We start from the raw sequence: 15,519 nt of genomic DNA, 5'->3' as shown, positions 1-15,519 counted from the left end.
AAGCTACAAATACATACCCGAACCCAGTTCTTGCAAACCATATATGGCCAGAAATACGATCAGACCTATGTTCATTATCTAAGGAAAGGGGATCACTAGATGACTTAATATGGGAATGCGCGAAATCACCAGGCAGGGCTAAAAGTATAACTAAGGACACATGGGAGACCCTTCTGCGAAGCTCAGACCCAAGAGCCCAAAGAGAAATTGTTCGACTGGCCGAAGATGCCGCCGGAGTCCAAAAACTACCGACCTGCAACTAAGGCGACTGTCCCACCTTCCGGGTCTAACCCCCGAAGAGCGGGACAGTCACTCTGTTGGACAAACAAAAGTTCTCTCTCTCTACCTTTAGGTGGCGTTCAGTGACACCTTTCGGTAACAAATCGCTGTTTAGCCCGCTGAGAGGCAACCACTGAAGAGAAAGAAGTTGCGGGACCCTACCGTTGAGGAAACGCAATTACGCCATTACGCATGGCTTAACTTTGTGCGCCATCTTGGACAGCGGCGGCAAAAGAACAAATAAAAATCAAGGCTCGCTTGAAGGCAGGGAGAGCACGTTAGCGCAGCAGCTGTCGCACATTTCGATGGACGCCTCATGCTAGACTTCAACATTTAGTTTTAACGCACTAACAAAAGTTCACCGTCACAAAGGGAGTACGCTTGTGTATGAGATCACCCTAGTTCCTCTCGACCGCCTAGCGGAAGCTAGAGTAAGGAGCTACCGTTTCGTCTTCACAGTGTATAGCATGCACCTGGTGTCGAAGGTAAATGTAACCAAGCTTTCAAACATGGTGAAGTGTACCTGCCCAATGAAGCCACCTGAGAGTTGTTGAATCTAGCGTGGTGTAGTCTTCAGTAATTGTGGCTTCTTTATTATTTATTATTCTGTTATTGCTGAGCTATTTGTCGCTTACTGGCTTCAGTTGAAAATTATCATTACAGGAGCTGTAGAACATCTTGAAAAACAATGACTGAGAGTTTTTCCTGAACTTGCAATTAAAAAGAAGTAACTTCTTTAAATGACAAAGGGATCCCCCTTTGTCATTTAAAGAAGTTACTTATTTAAATGAAGTACGCTTAAATGTGAAAAGAGCGGCGGTTTATTCACCCAAGGCGCTTTTTATAGATAACCATCTGCTTTTCTGTGAAGCGGTTTCCGGCATGAGGCTTTGCACGTGCACTAACGGAGAGAATCAAGAGAAACAGGTCATAAGATAACTTTATCTTACGACCAGCAATTCAATCAGCGCAGATGGTATCTTAAAGAAATTTTACAGGCAGCTATTTTTAAAACATATCTACGACATTTAAAGTTGGGTATTATTTGTGACATCTTTCATAAACAAGTAAGGTCCATATTCTATGGTAAATACTTTATTCTAAGAACGCAAATTACTTCTATTACGCCACGCGACTGTCTACAGCCCTCAGCTAATTTCACTAGGATTTCGCTTGTAAATTTCCCCCATGGTTTATGAGAGAGTGCTGTTCTAAACCATTGTTAAATCGTATATGCATGCTTTGAACTGAAGCACAAATTTGGCAAATATTTTCGCCTAGAGCAAACAGGAGAACTTACCTTTCGCACGCTAAAATTCCAATGACTGAAACAAAGGGAAGAGGCTGATGGGCTTCAAAACGCAGTAGTGAGCGCGGTTAACAAAGTCAAAACTGTCGCAAAATTATCACCTTCTATAATCTCTGCACAAGGAATGGGCCGCATTAAAACGAATTGAATGCATTGCAGTGGTTGTATTTAGAATATCTTTTGACGCCCATTGGCCCTACATTTTGAGATTTCAACACGTATCCAAATGATTGAAAGCGTGGAATAGTGAGTACCGTTTGCAACGTTGTGCTCCGGAAACAAAGCGTGAGAAGTTCTGCGCATACTCCCGATTCTTAATTTCATTTGAAGGTATATATATAAGCGTCACGACAATTTAAATGGTAATAGCCATGCCAATCTTATTTCTCGCAAGACGAAAACCCTTTCGGCACAATCCTTTGCGCTTTGTCTGCAAGCAAGTGAAAGCGATTTTTTTCCAAGCTTCGCGTACAATTGATTTATTCTGGTTTTAGATAAGGATTAGAATACCGGCGAAATGACGATGTACATCAAAAAATTCATTCCGTTGTCGGGAATAAATCCTCCCAGACCATGCTGTGCCGCAAACAGATGTTCTTTGAGCGAAAGAAACAAGTGAATGTGAAAAGACAAATAGCGTGATCACTCCAGCTATGAGTGAACCCTTTGAGAAACCTTTCAAGAAGGGACCTAATAGGTTAACAAGGGAGAGAAAAAAAATGTCGACGGTGCACGATCCGGCGACTCTATTTGAGGATTGAACTCATGCCTTTTTCTTGTCCAGTGCTTCAACACACGAAACTCCCGCACAGTGCATGCGGGCGCCTAGACGGATGGGTCGACGACCGACCTTTTGATAACATGTATAATTTCATCTTTTAGGCTGCTGCTTGCTAACCACACTTTGCGCAGGTTTCTGAAACCTCTCAACAAAATGGCGCCGAATCCTTTTGAGTATGCAAAAGTACACTGGAAAGTACAGCTTTCTAAAACTCTGCTTTTATTTTGTCACCTGTGTGCTAGGTCAAGATATCATGACCATGTTGTTGAGAGTTGTCAGTTTTCGATATTCACTAAGTTTTCCTTTAAACGCTTCCCTGCTCTCGATGCGAGCATTTAAAATTGCCATGGAAAGCATTTGCGCACAATCGTTTTTAGGCAAATTGGGAATACTGGAAATACCTTGCAAATGCTCCACTAAAATGAAAGATCTACACTTTCGGCGCCCCCCCCCCCCCCCCCCCGCCCCCATGGTAAACGTTTCCTACTAAATTTTGTCTTCTACTCATAGAAGACAAATTAGGTGCGTCTTTGAAAATAGCAAGAACCTGCAAGCTTATCAAGTGTGGCACCCTTGCGGATATATCTCATTTTTGAAGAGCGAGAAAGGGAGCTTTTCTGACGAGAAGCCTTCCGTATATTGAAGTTAGAGAAAGAATTGAATGCTCTGATGCTCCTGCGCGAACACACAAAAATGTACAAGAGAAGCCAATAGGAAAGCTGGTATAACATCGACCGCTGAACATATATATGAATTTGTAGTATAATTCAGATGGCCTGAAATATGTATACAAGTTTATGCAAGCCTACCACATCAAAGAAAAGTGATTTGTATCGACAACATGCCGTAGAGGAAACGGCAGTAAGGGAGTGCTTATTGATTGTCCTTGTATTTAAATGTCTCCATCGCATCAAATAACAGCCTGCTTCCACTTACTTGTTAGAGTTAGGTCACAGCCACAGGACTACTTCAGTGCACAAAGGCACGTGAAAACTAATATAGCAAACCAACCTGTTCTCTCGGAGCTAGTTATAATTCGGCGACGCCTAGGCAACGTCCGTATTGTCATTCACAACGAGCCCAGACGCTGGTAATACCCGGCATCAGCTATCTAATGCCAGCGCACATATATATGCACATAATAAAATGGAATGTTCAAAATGGCTTTAATACAAAGAGGAAGAGCTATACTGCTTCGGTGTAGTTATTTGATATGCGTGTTTCAACGAAAGAAACATTTGATTGCACAGCTGGATCCTTCTCATCTTAAGGCATCCAAAATTCTACCGCTTTAGAGTATGTCTGCGTCAAGGAAAAATACAGCTATCTACTACCGACATTCCTGAGACCGAAGGCTGAGCCTAATGCTTAATTTTAAGTGTAAGCCCTTTGTAGCCTACCGATAATGGCCCTCTGTATAGGTTTGAAAAACTGATTCGGTATTCCCTGTCTCTTTCTATTCTCTCCCATCACGGTGGTTCCTATACTCCTTTGGCAGGCAATTCGAAACACTACAAAAAAGAAGACCAATCTGGGCAAGTCAGCATAAAGCGAACCTCATTTTTTGTTTCTACCCAGTTTCTTGCACCTTCGTTGACAGACGCGTAGGAACATGACGTTCAGCGCGTCATCTTCTCTAGCCCAAGTTTTATTTAAATTGCTGCAATTAGCTTAAGTAATAAAGTCTAGCTAACCCCTGCTTTAAGTTCTTTTTTTTTCTCTGTCTCTATCTTCCTCTATGTATGTGTTTGGAACTGACTGCGTAAGAAGAATATGACGAATGAAAAAGCGGAATGAGTTCGTCGGTGTACTGTTTCCTACAGAGCTGTCATTAAGTCTGAACGTACCTGAGTTGGAAGATTGAATACCAGAATATCTGTGCGCCTGCTTTCCACCTAAATGGCTGTGGGTTCCAGTGGCTTGGGAGGCTATCTAAGGGAAAGTCGGCTATTGGGATAGAAGCATAGAAAGTGCAGAGGTGTGAGATCTATTACCGAAGACCATACGGTTAGCGATGAGTATTAATTTATTCGCATTCTTTTACATCTGGATGGTTCATGAGTAAAGATTGAACAGATACATAGAGGGACACCAGGTTAAGCTAGACTAACAACTGAGTTTATTTCTAAGAAAGTCACATTCATGTATACCCTCCTGCAAAAAAACAACGCATGCGCACAGGGCAAGGTAAGAAAATATAAGGATAACATAACGCCTGCCCCAGCACGTCATCCATGTACGCTGTACGGAGCTTAAGAACTGGAATTCGTTGTCGACAAAGGTAACAGACATTTCACTGACACAATTCTCATCAATTTTTATAATATTATAACAGACAAGGAAGAACCGGGCAGTGGCGTGGGCAGGAGCGCTCGCGCTAGGCCCACCGCGATTCATAAAATCATCTCCCAGTCGTCGGTCATCTTTGCTCTGTTTTCCTGTGTTCATCGTCTTGCTGCCCCGTAATATTTTGGTTGGAGATGTGAGGTACGTCATCACCATTCGTGATCGTTGTCCGGAGGTTCGCCCTGTCTCTGCTTCAGCCGTCAGCAACGTGTTCATGGAACGCATCGCCTGGCTCTTCCCCAGCCTGCCGGGCCCGAAGCGACCTTGCCGTTCCTCCGGCCCGTCACTTGCCCTGACCGCAAGACAAGACGAAGGAGAGACCAAATGATCCGACCTTCCCGAGACGCCGCCCACACGACCACGGTACACTACGAGAGACTTGACTAACCTAACAACCTGACTGCCGGGAGGCTGACCAGAGGACCCAACCACCTAAGACGACCCCACATTGAGAACATCCCCCCGCTTATTCCATGCTGTGCGTGCTTTGACTTCAGCTATTGACTCGATCTGTCATCCCAAAGTGTCCTGGACCAGGATTCATTGAGGAATCAATATGGCCGCAAGCCATTGTCTTCTTTCTTCTTGGTCTCCATCTAGTCATGCCTATAGTCATGTCATGGATTTCATCGACCAAACTTTCTAGTCCACGATCGGGACGATCGCTCGGTGCCCCCAGGTAATGTTACGGACGAGAAAAAAGCTGGCAGTGGCGTGGGCAGGAGCAATTGCGGTAGGCCCGCCGCGATTCAATAAATCACCTCACAGTCATCGGCCATCTTCTGGCTGTTCTCCTATGTTCATCGACATGGCGCCCAGTAACCATATGATAAGCCTCCAAGATTTAGTGTTGGCTTTTTAATTTACCACGCCTCAGACTGGTATTTTCTTTATGCAACGGCCTGCAATCTTGCTTCTGGCAGTTTTGCTCCCCCCCCCCTCATCGGAAAGTAAAGATATTTCCCGTTCAGGAGTTCACCTCGAGCGCGCACCGAGAGCGGTTCGCGAGGGGCGGTTTCCCCTCGCGAACCGCGATCCGCCGCCCCAAGCGGGGCTGAAATTCCTCGAAAAGCGTCTGCTCCAGCCTTCGCTGCCGCGGCTGCTGCCTCTTCCTCCAGGCGGCTGACGCCGTCTCCGTGCCCGCGTCCCGCATTTCGCTGCCTGCCCGGTTTCTGCGATGGCGACGACGATGTCTACAAGCCACACGGCTACCACTCCACTGCCTGCTGCCTCAGCCAGTTCGGCGATGCACACACAATACGACTCTGCAACGGATATAGACGACGACGACGAGGAAGTGCTGCCCAACTCGCCGGAAAATCATCTCGCCATGTCGACCCAGTATGACAACCACATCAATGCCGCTCGGGAAGACGGTGGCTTGTTTACAGCCCATTACGTGGGATCGCACTTCCGCCCAGTCTCCGGAGCTTCGGACGCAGCGGTACCCCCTCCTCCAGCACCCCCACGTCGCCAACCCCGGCCACCACCTCTCCCTCGCCTTCCGGAGGCCGACTATAAGGTTATATTTCGACCCCGCGAAGGTTTGAACCTCGCCCGCCTTGCACCGCACTCTTTCGCTTGTGGCATCGCTGCCGCTTGCGAACTGCGGCTGACGGAATTTCAAGCTGAAGCTGCATGCCGTGTTCGCCATCGAACCCACACGGCGATTCTAAGCACACCCTCTGCTCCACTGACAGACAGGCTCCGCCAAATCACGTCTGTCACTTTGGACAACAAGAGCTACACCGTTACCGCCTACGTCGCTGCCCCAGATGACTCGTGCAAAGGAGTCATTCACAATGTGCCGCCGAACATCACGCCAACTGAACTCCAGGAGTACATTCGGGCACCCGGTTATAAAGTTCTCTACGCTCGGCGCATGGGATCCTCCAGCACGGCATTGATAATTTTCTCTGGCCGCCGGTTTCCCTATTTCGTCTAACTTTATGGTAGCGAAACCCGTTGCCGCCCTTTCAAATTCCTACGGGAAGTGTGCACACTGTGCCGCCGGGAAGGCTATCGTCGAGATGTATGCCCTGGCTCCGAGACTCCGCTCTGCCCCATGTGCGGCCAAACAAATGCCCCGATAGGGCATCCCTGCCAGCCCCGCTGCGCGTTGTGCGACGCCGAGCAAAAGACTGGAGACCCCACTTGCCCTCGCCGCTACGCTACACCGCGCCCTCGATCTCCGGCTCCGCGAGGACCACCCAGTGAGCAACGTGCACAACTCACCGTCTCCCACCCACTAGTCGTTCTTCCGACCAAAAACTCAAGTACACCGCCAACTCCAGCTCCACGCCACAGCGTGGGAGAACGTCGATCCCGCCGGACACCCCAGCAGGAAGGTAAGGAGAATTCTTCCCCATCATCCCAACCTCGCTCTCCTTCCTTGCGTCCTGGCCTCAGATGGGCGGATTTGGCAGCAGCTGCTCCACCTCCAGCCCCAGCATCCTCAAATCCCCCCCAATCTCCCATCGTGGCCCCACAACCCGCCCACACTGAAATCCGGCAGCTACGCAAGGAGATCGCCGACCTCCGGCGTCAAGTAATGTCTCTGCGGCAACCCTAACCCCCACCCGCTTCACTCCCCCCTCCGGTCCACCCAGTGGCGCCTGTGGCCGCCTGCATCATGAAAGCCATCCAGGCACTCACCACTGGTCAGCAGGAACTAGCTGCTACGGTTGGCCAAATGGCTCAGCTATTCGCGACAATGCAGGCGTCGCTCCAATCTTTCCAGGAGAAAGCAGTCCTACTCGAGGCGTCCACCCCACCCGCGGCGAGACGCGAGCGCAAAACCCGCGGTTCAGTCACCACATTACCGCCCCAACAGACTACGCCGGCGCTCTCGCCTCCGGTCCTGCGGCCCCCAACTCTAATATACCCACATGGCGGCTCTGCGCCGTAACTCTTCCCGTCCAGACCGCCCACCGGACAACGAGCCCCTGGTGGTCTGGCCGTGGAATTGCCGCGGATATCGCCGCAAACGCTCGTCCCTGCTACATTTTGTGACATCAGCTCCATCCGCACCGGCCGTCATCGCCCTTCAAGAGCCCGGCTGTTCGCCTACCCTCCCAGAATATGTGTGTTGCATGCCATCGGCGGCTAGCCGCTGTGCAGTGATTGTGTCGAAGCAACTTGTGCCGGTGACTCATGACATCGACGGCGCCACCACCGACCATATTCTTCTGGAACTGCTACCGCCATCTAGACAGACCCCCAGCATTTTTGTGCTCGCAGTGTACAGCCCTCCTAGTTCCCGTGCGAAATCTTTCTCTTATCTCTTTGAACACGCCTGTCGTCTTGCACGCCGCTGCCCTCTGATAGTCGTCGGAGACTTCAACGCAGCCCATCCCGCATGGGGTTACACCCGGCCCACAGCCAAAGGTACACGACTGTACACTTTAGTCCAATCGCACGGCTTCTCTTTACTTACTGACCTTTTGACGCCTACCCGCCTTGGTAACTCCATCACCCGCGATACCTCTCCGGACCTTACTTTACTGCTCCATGTACCGCAACATGACTGGCGGAACCTTCTTGAGACGCTTGGTAGTGGCCACTACATTATTGAGACTACGATCCACACAGCTCCGCTTCGTGCACCGCTCCGGAAAACACGCTGTCTATTGGCCTGCCTTTCGTACCGCTCGAACGGAATCCCCCTCGTCGGACTCTATCGCTGATTTCAAACTCTGCGTCCGCGCCCTCCATTCCGACGTCGATCGCTACGCAAAGACCCTCCAACTCACAAGCCAACATCCGGAGGCCGATCCTTATCTGGTCCCTCTGTGGGAGACGCGCAGGGGCCTAGTCCGCCGCTGGCGCCGGCAACGCCATAACCGACGCCTTAAGCAACGTATCGCCAGCATTACGGCCCAGGCAGAAAGTATGCGGCCCTCTTGGCGCAGCAGCAGTGGAACGGCATTTGCGACTCACTGAACGGCCGCCTCGGTACAGCCCGTACTTGGCATCTTCTCCGCCATCTCTTAGATCCCACCAAATCCCGCAGACACACCTCCCAATCTGTCCGCCGCTTAATCCAGACGTTTTCAGGTTCGGATGACGCTCTCCTCGCCTAACTTCGCCTTCAAATCGCTCCCCCTACCGCCCCGCTCGCTCCCACACTGCCCCCATGCACCGGCCAACCAAACCCCGATCTGGACTCCCCGTTCAGGGTCGAGGAAATATCCGCAGCACTGCAATCTCTCCACCGTAAATCTGCTCCCGGGGCGGACAGGGTTACCTATATCGTACTCCGCAACCTCGATACCTCTTCCATCGCTGCCCTTACGACATTCTTTAATACAGACTGGTCAGCGGACACCTTGCCTTCCGAGTGGCGCCATGCCACGTCAGTTTCATTCCAAAACCCGGAAAACCTCTCGACCTTTCCAACCTCCGCCCTATCTTCCTTACCTCGTGTCTTGGTAAGCTCTTTGAACACACCGTTCTGAGACATCTCCAGCCGTACCTTGACTCAAGCTCTTTCCTCCCCCATACACAATATGGCTTTCGTAGTCACCTTTCCACCCACGATGTCCTCCTCCAACTTCGCCACGATATTCTCGAAGGCCTCACTCCAGCGTCCAGTAGGGCTATCCTGGCATTGGATCTGCACGCCGCTTTTGACAATGTATCCCACTCTGCCATCGTAGACGGTCTAGCTGCTACCCACTGTCGTCCCCGTACCTTCGCGTACGTCAGTGCTTTCCTCGCTGATCGCACTGCTACAGTCGGCCTCGGGCAACTTCGATCCCAACCCTTCGCTCTACCCGCCCGCGGCACCCCCCAGGGCTCTACCTTATCTCCGCTCCTGTTCAATGTTGCTCTGGCAGGCCTCCCTGCGGCACTCTCCGCAATTCCTGACCTTCATCATGCCATTTCCGCCGATGATATCACCCTGTGGGTAAAAGCCGGCTCGGCGGGACATATCCAGTCCACACTACAAGGCGGCCTCGACACTGTCACCTCATACGCTACCTCCTGCGGCTTGACTCTTTCTCCTTCCAAGTCCGAGCTCGTCGTCGTGCGCGGTCGATCTCGCACTCCCCACGACCCTGCCACAACTATAGCTATTTTCGTCCATGGCAGCACAATCCCAGCGGTCACATCACTACGAGTCTTAGGCCTCCACCTCCAAGCCGACGGGCGTGCCAGTTCCTCACTAAGCCGCCTCTCTACACAGACTGCGCAGCTTCTGGGCCTTTTCCGCCGCATCTTACACCGTCGAGCGGGTCTCACTAAAGCTGACGCTCTCCGCTTTGTCCAAGTACTTACTGAGCCGCTTTCAGCAAGTTGTTCCTTAGCTTGTTCTTACTCCTTCAGACCACGATAGACTCGATATCCTTATCCGCAGAATCTACAAGGCTGCCTTAGGCCTCCCGCCGTCCACGCCTACCTCGGCACTTCTCGCACTCGGTCTTCATAACACCTCGCACGAATTGGCTGAAGCCCACTCCTTCGCACAAATACAACGCCTAACCCTGTCCCCCGCTGGCCGGGCCCTCCTGACCCACCTCGACATTCGCCCTCCAGGCTTTCTTTCCCGACAACCAAACTCGCTTCCTCGGTCACTCCAGACTTTCTGCAAGGTGGCCCCTATCCCACGACATATGCAACCCACTCTCCACACTGCTCGTCGCACCGCCCGGGCAGACTATCTCCGCCGCCGCTACGGCTCGTCCAAGTCCGCCATCTACGTAGATGCAGCCAAATATGTCTCGCTATCTGCCTTCAAAGCGGTCGTGGTGGACCGCACGGGTCGCCTCCTCACTGCGGCCTCGCTACGTACTAACAGCGCTCAGTCAGCAGAAGAGTTGGCCATCGCTCTGGCTCTCACTACCCCAGACTCATCCACATCCCGGACAGTCTTTACCGACTCGGCCTCCACCTGTCGTGGGTACCGCGACTTAGTCGTAGACCACACCGCCGCTACCATTCTTCAACATGCACCGACTCCCGCCCCACCGACTACGCTAGTCTGGACCCCTGGACACGACGTCCTCGACGGTAATCAACAGGCACATGCCTGGGCTCGCGCTCTTGCCTACCGAGCTGATTCGCCTCCGAGTTCGCCGGGCCCTTCTCCGGCAGCGTTTAACCCTGTACTCCCTGTGTACCGGGAGATCCTTGAATACTACCGCGCGACACGTTGCGCCTTCCCGCGACCTCACCGCCGCCTCTCGCGGACCAAGGCGGTCTCTCTCTAAATGCTCCAAACTCAAACTTTACCCTGCTTCACTCGTCTACACCGTATCCATCCAACTCTCTATCGTCCTGAGGGCCCACTCTGTGGGTCTCTAGCAACCCTCTACCACACTGTCTGGGCCTGCCAAGCTATTCAAGCGGCCCCTCGTATACTCACGCCAAATGAAGCGGACTGGGAGAATGCCCTTCGCGCACCCGACCTGGAGGACCAGCGTCTGCTCGTTCGCCGGGCTGAAGCAGCTGCGAGGGCTATTGGGACCCTGGACTGAGGGTACCACTCCTCGTCCCTCAATATGTAATCGCCATATCAGAAATAAACGTTTTTTCACTCACTCACTCACTTCCCGTTCACGAACTCTGGCATTTAAGTAGCGACCCGTCTTACATACATTTTCCCGCATGATAATGGAATACAAGGCATAACTTGCGTTGTCCAGGGAAACTTTCTCATGGTTAACCCTGATCTCGGAACTTTTCATATTACCAATTTTTCTGCAAAAAACTAGCCAGTTTACATAGGAGGAAAAATCACTTGAACACCTTGACAATTGGCTCCTTCACACAACATAAAAATAATAAAGGTCGCGAATCGTCAAGATGCTCGTTTTTATCTCAGCGCACCGTAAAGTGGCTACTTTGGGTAGGAAAATAATAAGAAGAAAAATTCACAGTGGACGGTTACCAATGAGGGCAAGTTTGTTCACTGTGCAACACAACTTGTGCATTGTATTCCATTTTCATGCGGGGAAATGTATGTGGGACTGACGAGTCGCTTCTTAAATGCCCGACTTCGTGAACATGAAAGACCTGTTTTTCCGATGAAGGTGCTTAATTTGCAAAACATATGTCGGAAGCATAAATGCAAGCCTTTGCTCAAGGAAACGACCATTCTGAGCGGGATAAAAGAGCCAACGGGAAACCATGAAGCATGCCATATTATCAAAAATGAAGCTTGTGTCAATGAAACATCGCTGACCTTGTTCGATATAGAATTCCAGTTATTAAGCTCCTTTCAGCGCACATGGATACTGTGCTGTAACCAGCATATCTGTATTATTATATTTTTTCTCTTCCATGTGCGCATGCGTTCTTTCTTCGCTGAATGGTATATATCAGTATTAATTTTCTAGAAATAAACTCAGTTGTTAATCCAGCGTTTTCCTATGTACCTATCTGTATGCCAATAAAGCATGTTGCCGGGCTAGTTGGTCTAACATCTTGTGTGCGTGTATGTGTGTGCGTGCGTGTGTGTGTTCATGCGTGCGTGCGTGTGTGCGTGTGCGTGCGTGCGTGTGTGTGTGTGTGTGTGCGTGTGTGTGTGTGCGTGTGCCTGTGTGCGTGCGTGTGAGTGTGTGTGTGTGTGTGTGTGTGTGTGTGTGTGTGTGTGTGTGTGTGTGTGTGTGTGTGTGTGTGTGTGTGTGTGTGTGTGTGTGTGTGTGTGTGTGTGTGTGTGTGTGTGTGTGTGTGTGTGTGTGTGTGTGTGTGTGTGTGTGTGTGTGTGTGTGTGTGTGTGTCCTTCAGCTGGTTTCAATCTTTACCGGTATTTAGCAACCGGTCAAACTCTCCACTCCACTGAATTATGCTTTATGAGTAGTTTCATGCTTATTCTTTCAGCTTTATCGAACCGAACGCTCCTGTTTTATATCACCCCCGCCCTCTCCGCCACAGCGCCAGGGGAAGGAGATCAGGAGAGGAAAGATAAGGGCTCCCCGAGAGAAAGAGAGGGTGTTCGCCGCGTCGTGCGTTCGAGGAAAATGTGGAGTTCCCACACCCTTTCTCCTTTAATCGTGGCCTCCACCTGAGCGCCGTTTTCCCCTTTGAAGCTGCACGGCTGATTCCTCAGCAGGTCCAGGCCGCAGGACAGGCGGCGAAAGCAGGGACGTCCACCCTTGCATTGGGCTGGCTCCGCGTGCAGGCCGCAAATATCCCCGCCGCTGCAGTCACGGGGATGAAAAGGGGGCGAAGCCCGCTGACCCGCCATCCGTTCGCGGGCCGCGGGCACGCCCGCAGTGCACTGATCGCCTACGTCCGCGCCGACTCCCCGGAGGTCGTAAATCAGGGCAGGAGCCTCCGTCCCTCCGCGTACAGGAACCACTCCGGCCTGCGTATCTACACGGGACGGGTTCTTTCGCCAGGATTGAACCGGTGTACTCGAGTCCGGGAAATCCCAGACGGCGTCGAGAGAGGTGAAAGTGTACTGGTATCTCCTCGCCCTCCCGTTTGTTATTCTAGCTCGAATGCGAGCTTCTCCATGAACGAGCTAGAATTCGAGCTTTTCCGGGGATCACTGTATGCCTGCGCAGCCATTCGGCTGGTAGAATAAGCATCACCTTCGCCGCTCTAAACCGCCTGAACGCAGACAGCGTGGCCCATGCGCCCGGTGTGCCGGTGTCATAAATAAGGCCAGTCGGCGGGCTAGGTGCTCTGAACGTGCTCAACACAGGCTTCGCGCACAAGAACATCGCCGGCTTGTGTATCAACACGCGCCGGACAAACACAAGACTTCTCGTGCCCTTGCGGTTGACATTAGGCGACTGCACCTACCTTCCGCACTGTAACATCACGGAAAGGACTGCCTTCCCTTGTATCTGCTACCGCGCGAACTCACACTTCTGGCGTTTGTCCGTCGTCAGGTCCAGCTGCACAGGAAGCCGTAGCCGCCGGTGCTGCTCTGCGTGCGTGACTAGAATCACTGGAAAATTTCAGAGTACTGCATTCGTTTTCCGCGTGCCGCCGGCTCGCCTACTGGCTGATGCGCGTCACGTGACCTTGCGTCGCCATATCCCTTCCAAGCGCGCACGCTGAATACGTGTCTTCTGCTGGCATTCCTCTTTTTTTATTGTTTCTCGCGGTGTACACGTGAGGGTGCTTTTGGGTGCGGCACAAGGCCTCAGTTAGGAAAGCTGTGTTCTCTGTGCCTGAACGAAAAAAGTGTTCTGCATTGGTGACCAGTATGGCTTCACAGAACCGACCGGCAAATCGTGCCAACAAGGAACACCCTCTTGCGCGAGATATGCTGGTTCATTAGTTTCAAATTATTTTAGTTTAGCCGCGAAAGAAGCATAGAAAATACTCAACATGAGCATGTGGTGCATGTGTCGCAACATGTGTTTACCTTCCAACGCAGTATATGTATTCACCTTCCAGCACAGCAATACGTTGCATCCGTTTTACTTGCTGAATTTTGCAAAAGCTATCCTCGCAGTAAGGTAAATATCTAGCCAGCTGGCAGCAGATAAATCTATATTAAGTAGTGCACATTCTACTCGTGCATGAATGCGTATGGGCGCGTGTTCGTGTGCGGATCGATGGCCGTCCGCACCTCTTCCTTTTTTATTTTTATTGTTAATGTAAACTACATAAAGCTTTATGCACAGATTTATTACTTATTTATTTCTAGTTGCACGTTAAAGAAACCCAGGTGGTGGAAATATCCGGAGCTCTCCACAACGGTGTTTCATAGTCTGAGTCGCTTCGGAATGTTAAATCTCATATATAACTGAACCAACCAACCATAGTTGTGTGTTCGCAACTGGCGACTTCTGGACAATTTGTGTTAACCGTCAATGTACGATGTTGATGTCGTTTGAATTTATGACGGCAGTTAATGAGCGAATTACCGGCAAATTGGCGGCACAAGGCGTACGGTGATGAAACAACATCAGGCGATACCATGAAACAATGAAAAGTACAGTATTCACAACTGCGCGGTGACAGCGATGATATAGTAATCCAATATTTTTTTCACGCGGAAAATGGGCGAGACCAGTGCTTTAGTTTTCCTTCGCTTAATGACGGCGCCGCAAAAAAAAAATTAATTTCGCGCAAAAGAATATGCTTCAACAAAACCTGTGTGGCGTTCTTGACGCAGCGACGGCAATACTAAATTGTATGTTATTTTGTTTACGCTGGGGGAGAGGGGGGGGGGGGGGTCTCGGCGAAATTGCTGCTTCACTTTATACTGCTTATGTAAAGCGAATCATCGTTTCAGAGCGTAATAACGATCCGCATCTCGCTCCCTGTTTTACCGTGTCCGGCCCAGCGGCGCCCACGAACGGTATTCTCCACGATTTAACAGACACGACTTAACACTTACGTTCCTACGACCTTCGCTGACATGCTGTTTCACACTCGGTCATTTATAATGTAACAACCCACCACTGTGCGTAGAAAACAAGTCGATTCAAAGGGCCGGGCATTTGCAATTGCAGGCGATCTGCAGTTTTCACCGGTCCACCCACGCGCTTATTTTTCCTCCTCGATTACTGACTACGGTATTAAAGTTAGCGACCGCACAGTCAGCGTTGGCATATTCTGGATAAACGTACCAGAGCCTTCCCGTTTTGGTGAGCTTGAAATCACGTTCCAAACCTACAAGTGCGGTCACTCGCCGTTCGGACAGCGGCCGGGCCCGGCGGTCTGAAGGGAAATGGCGCTCGCGGGCACCTTTGCGGTACTCTGAAAATTTTCCACTGACTCTATGCGTGACCCCATGCTCGAAGCACTCCCCCTCCTTTCAGCGATCGCGCTGACTGACGGTGTTGTAGGAATAGCTGTGCGTGTGGTCTCACATGCGCGGCATTTGACAATCCTT

This window comes from Amblyomma maculatum, chromosome 3 (genome assembly GCF_055883805.1).
Source record: "Amblyomma maculatum isolate TAMU_Amacu chromosome 3, ASM5588380v1, whole genome shotgun sequence".
NCBI classification, from domain to species: Eukaryota; Metazoa; Arthropoda; class Arachnida; order Ixodida; family Ixodidae; genus Amblyomma; species Amblyomma maculatum.
This window is presented reverse-complemented; position numbering follows the sequence as displayed.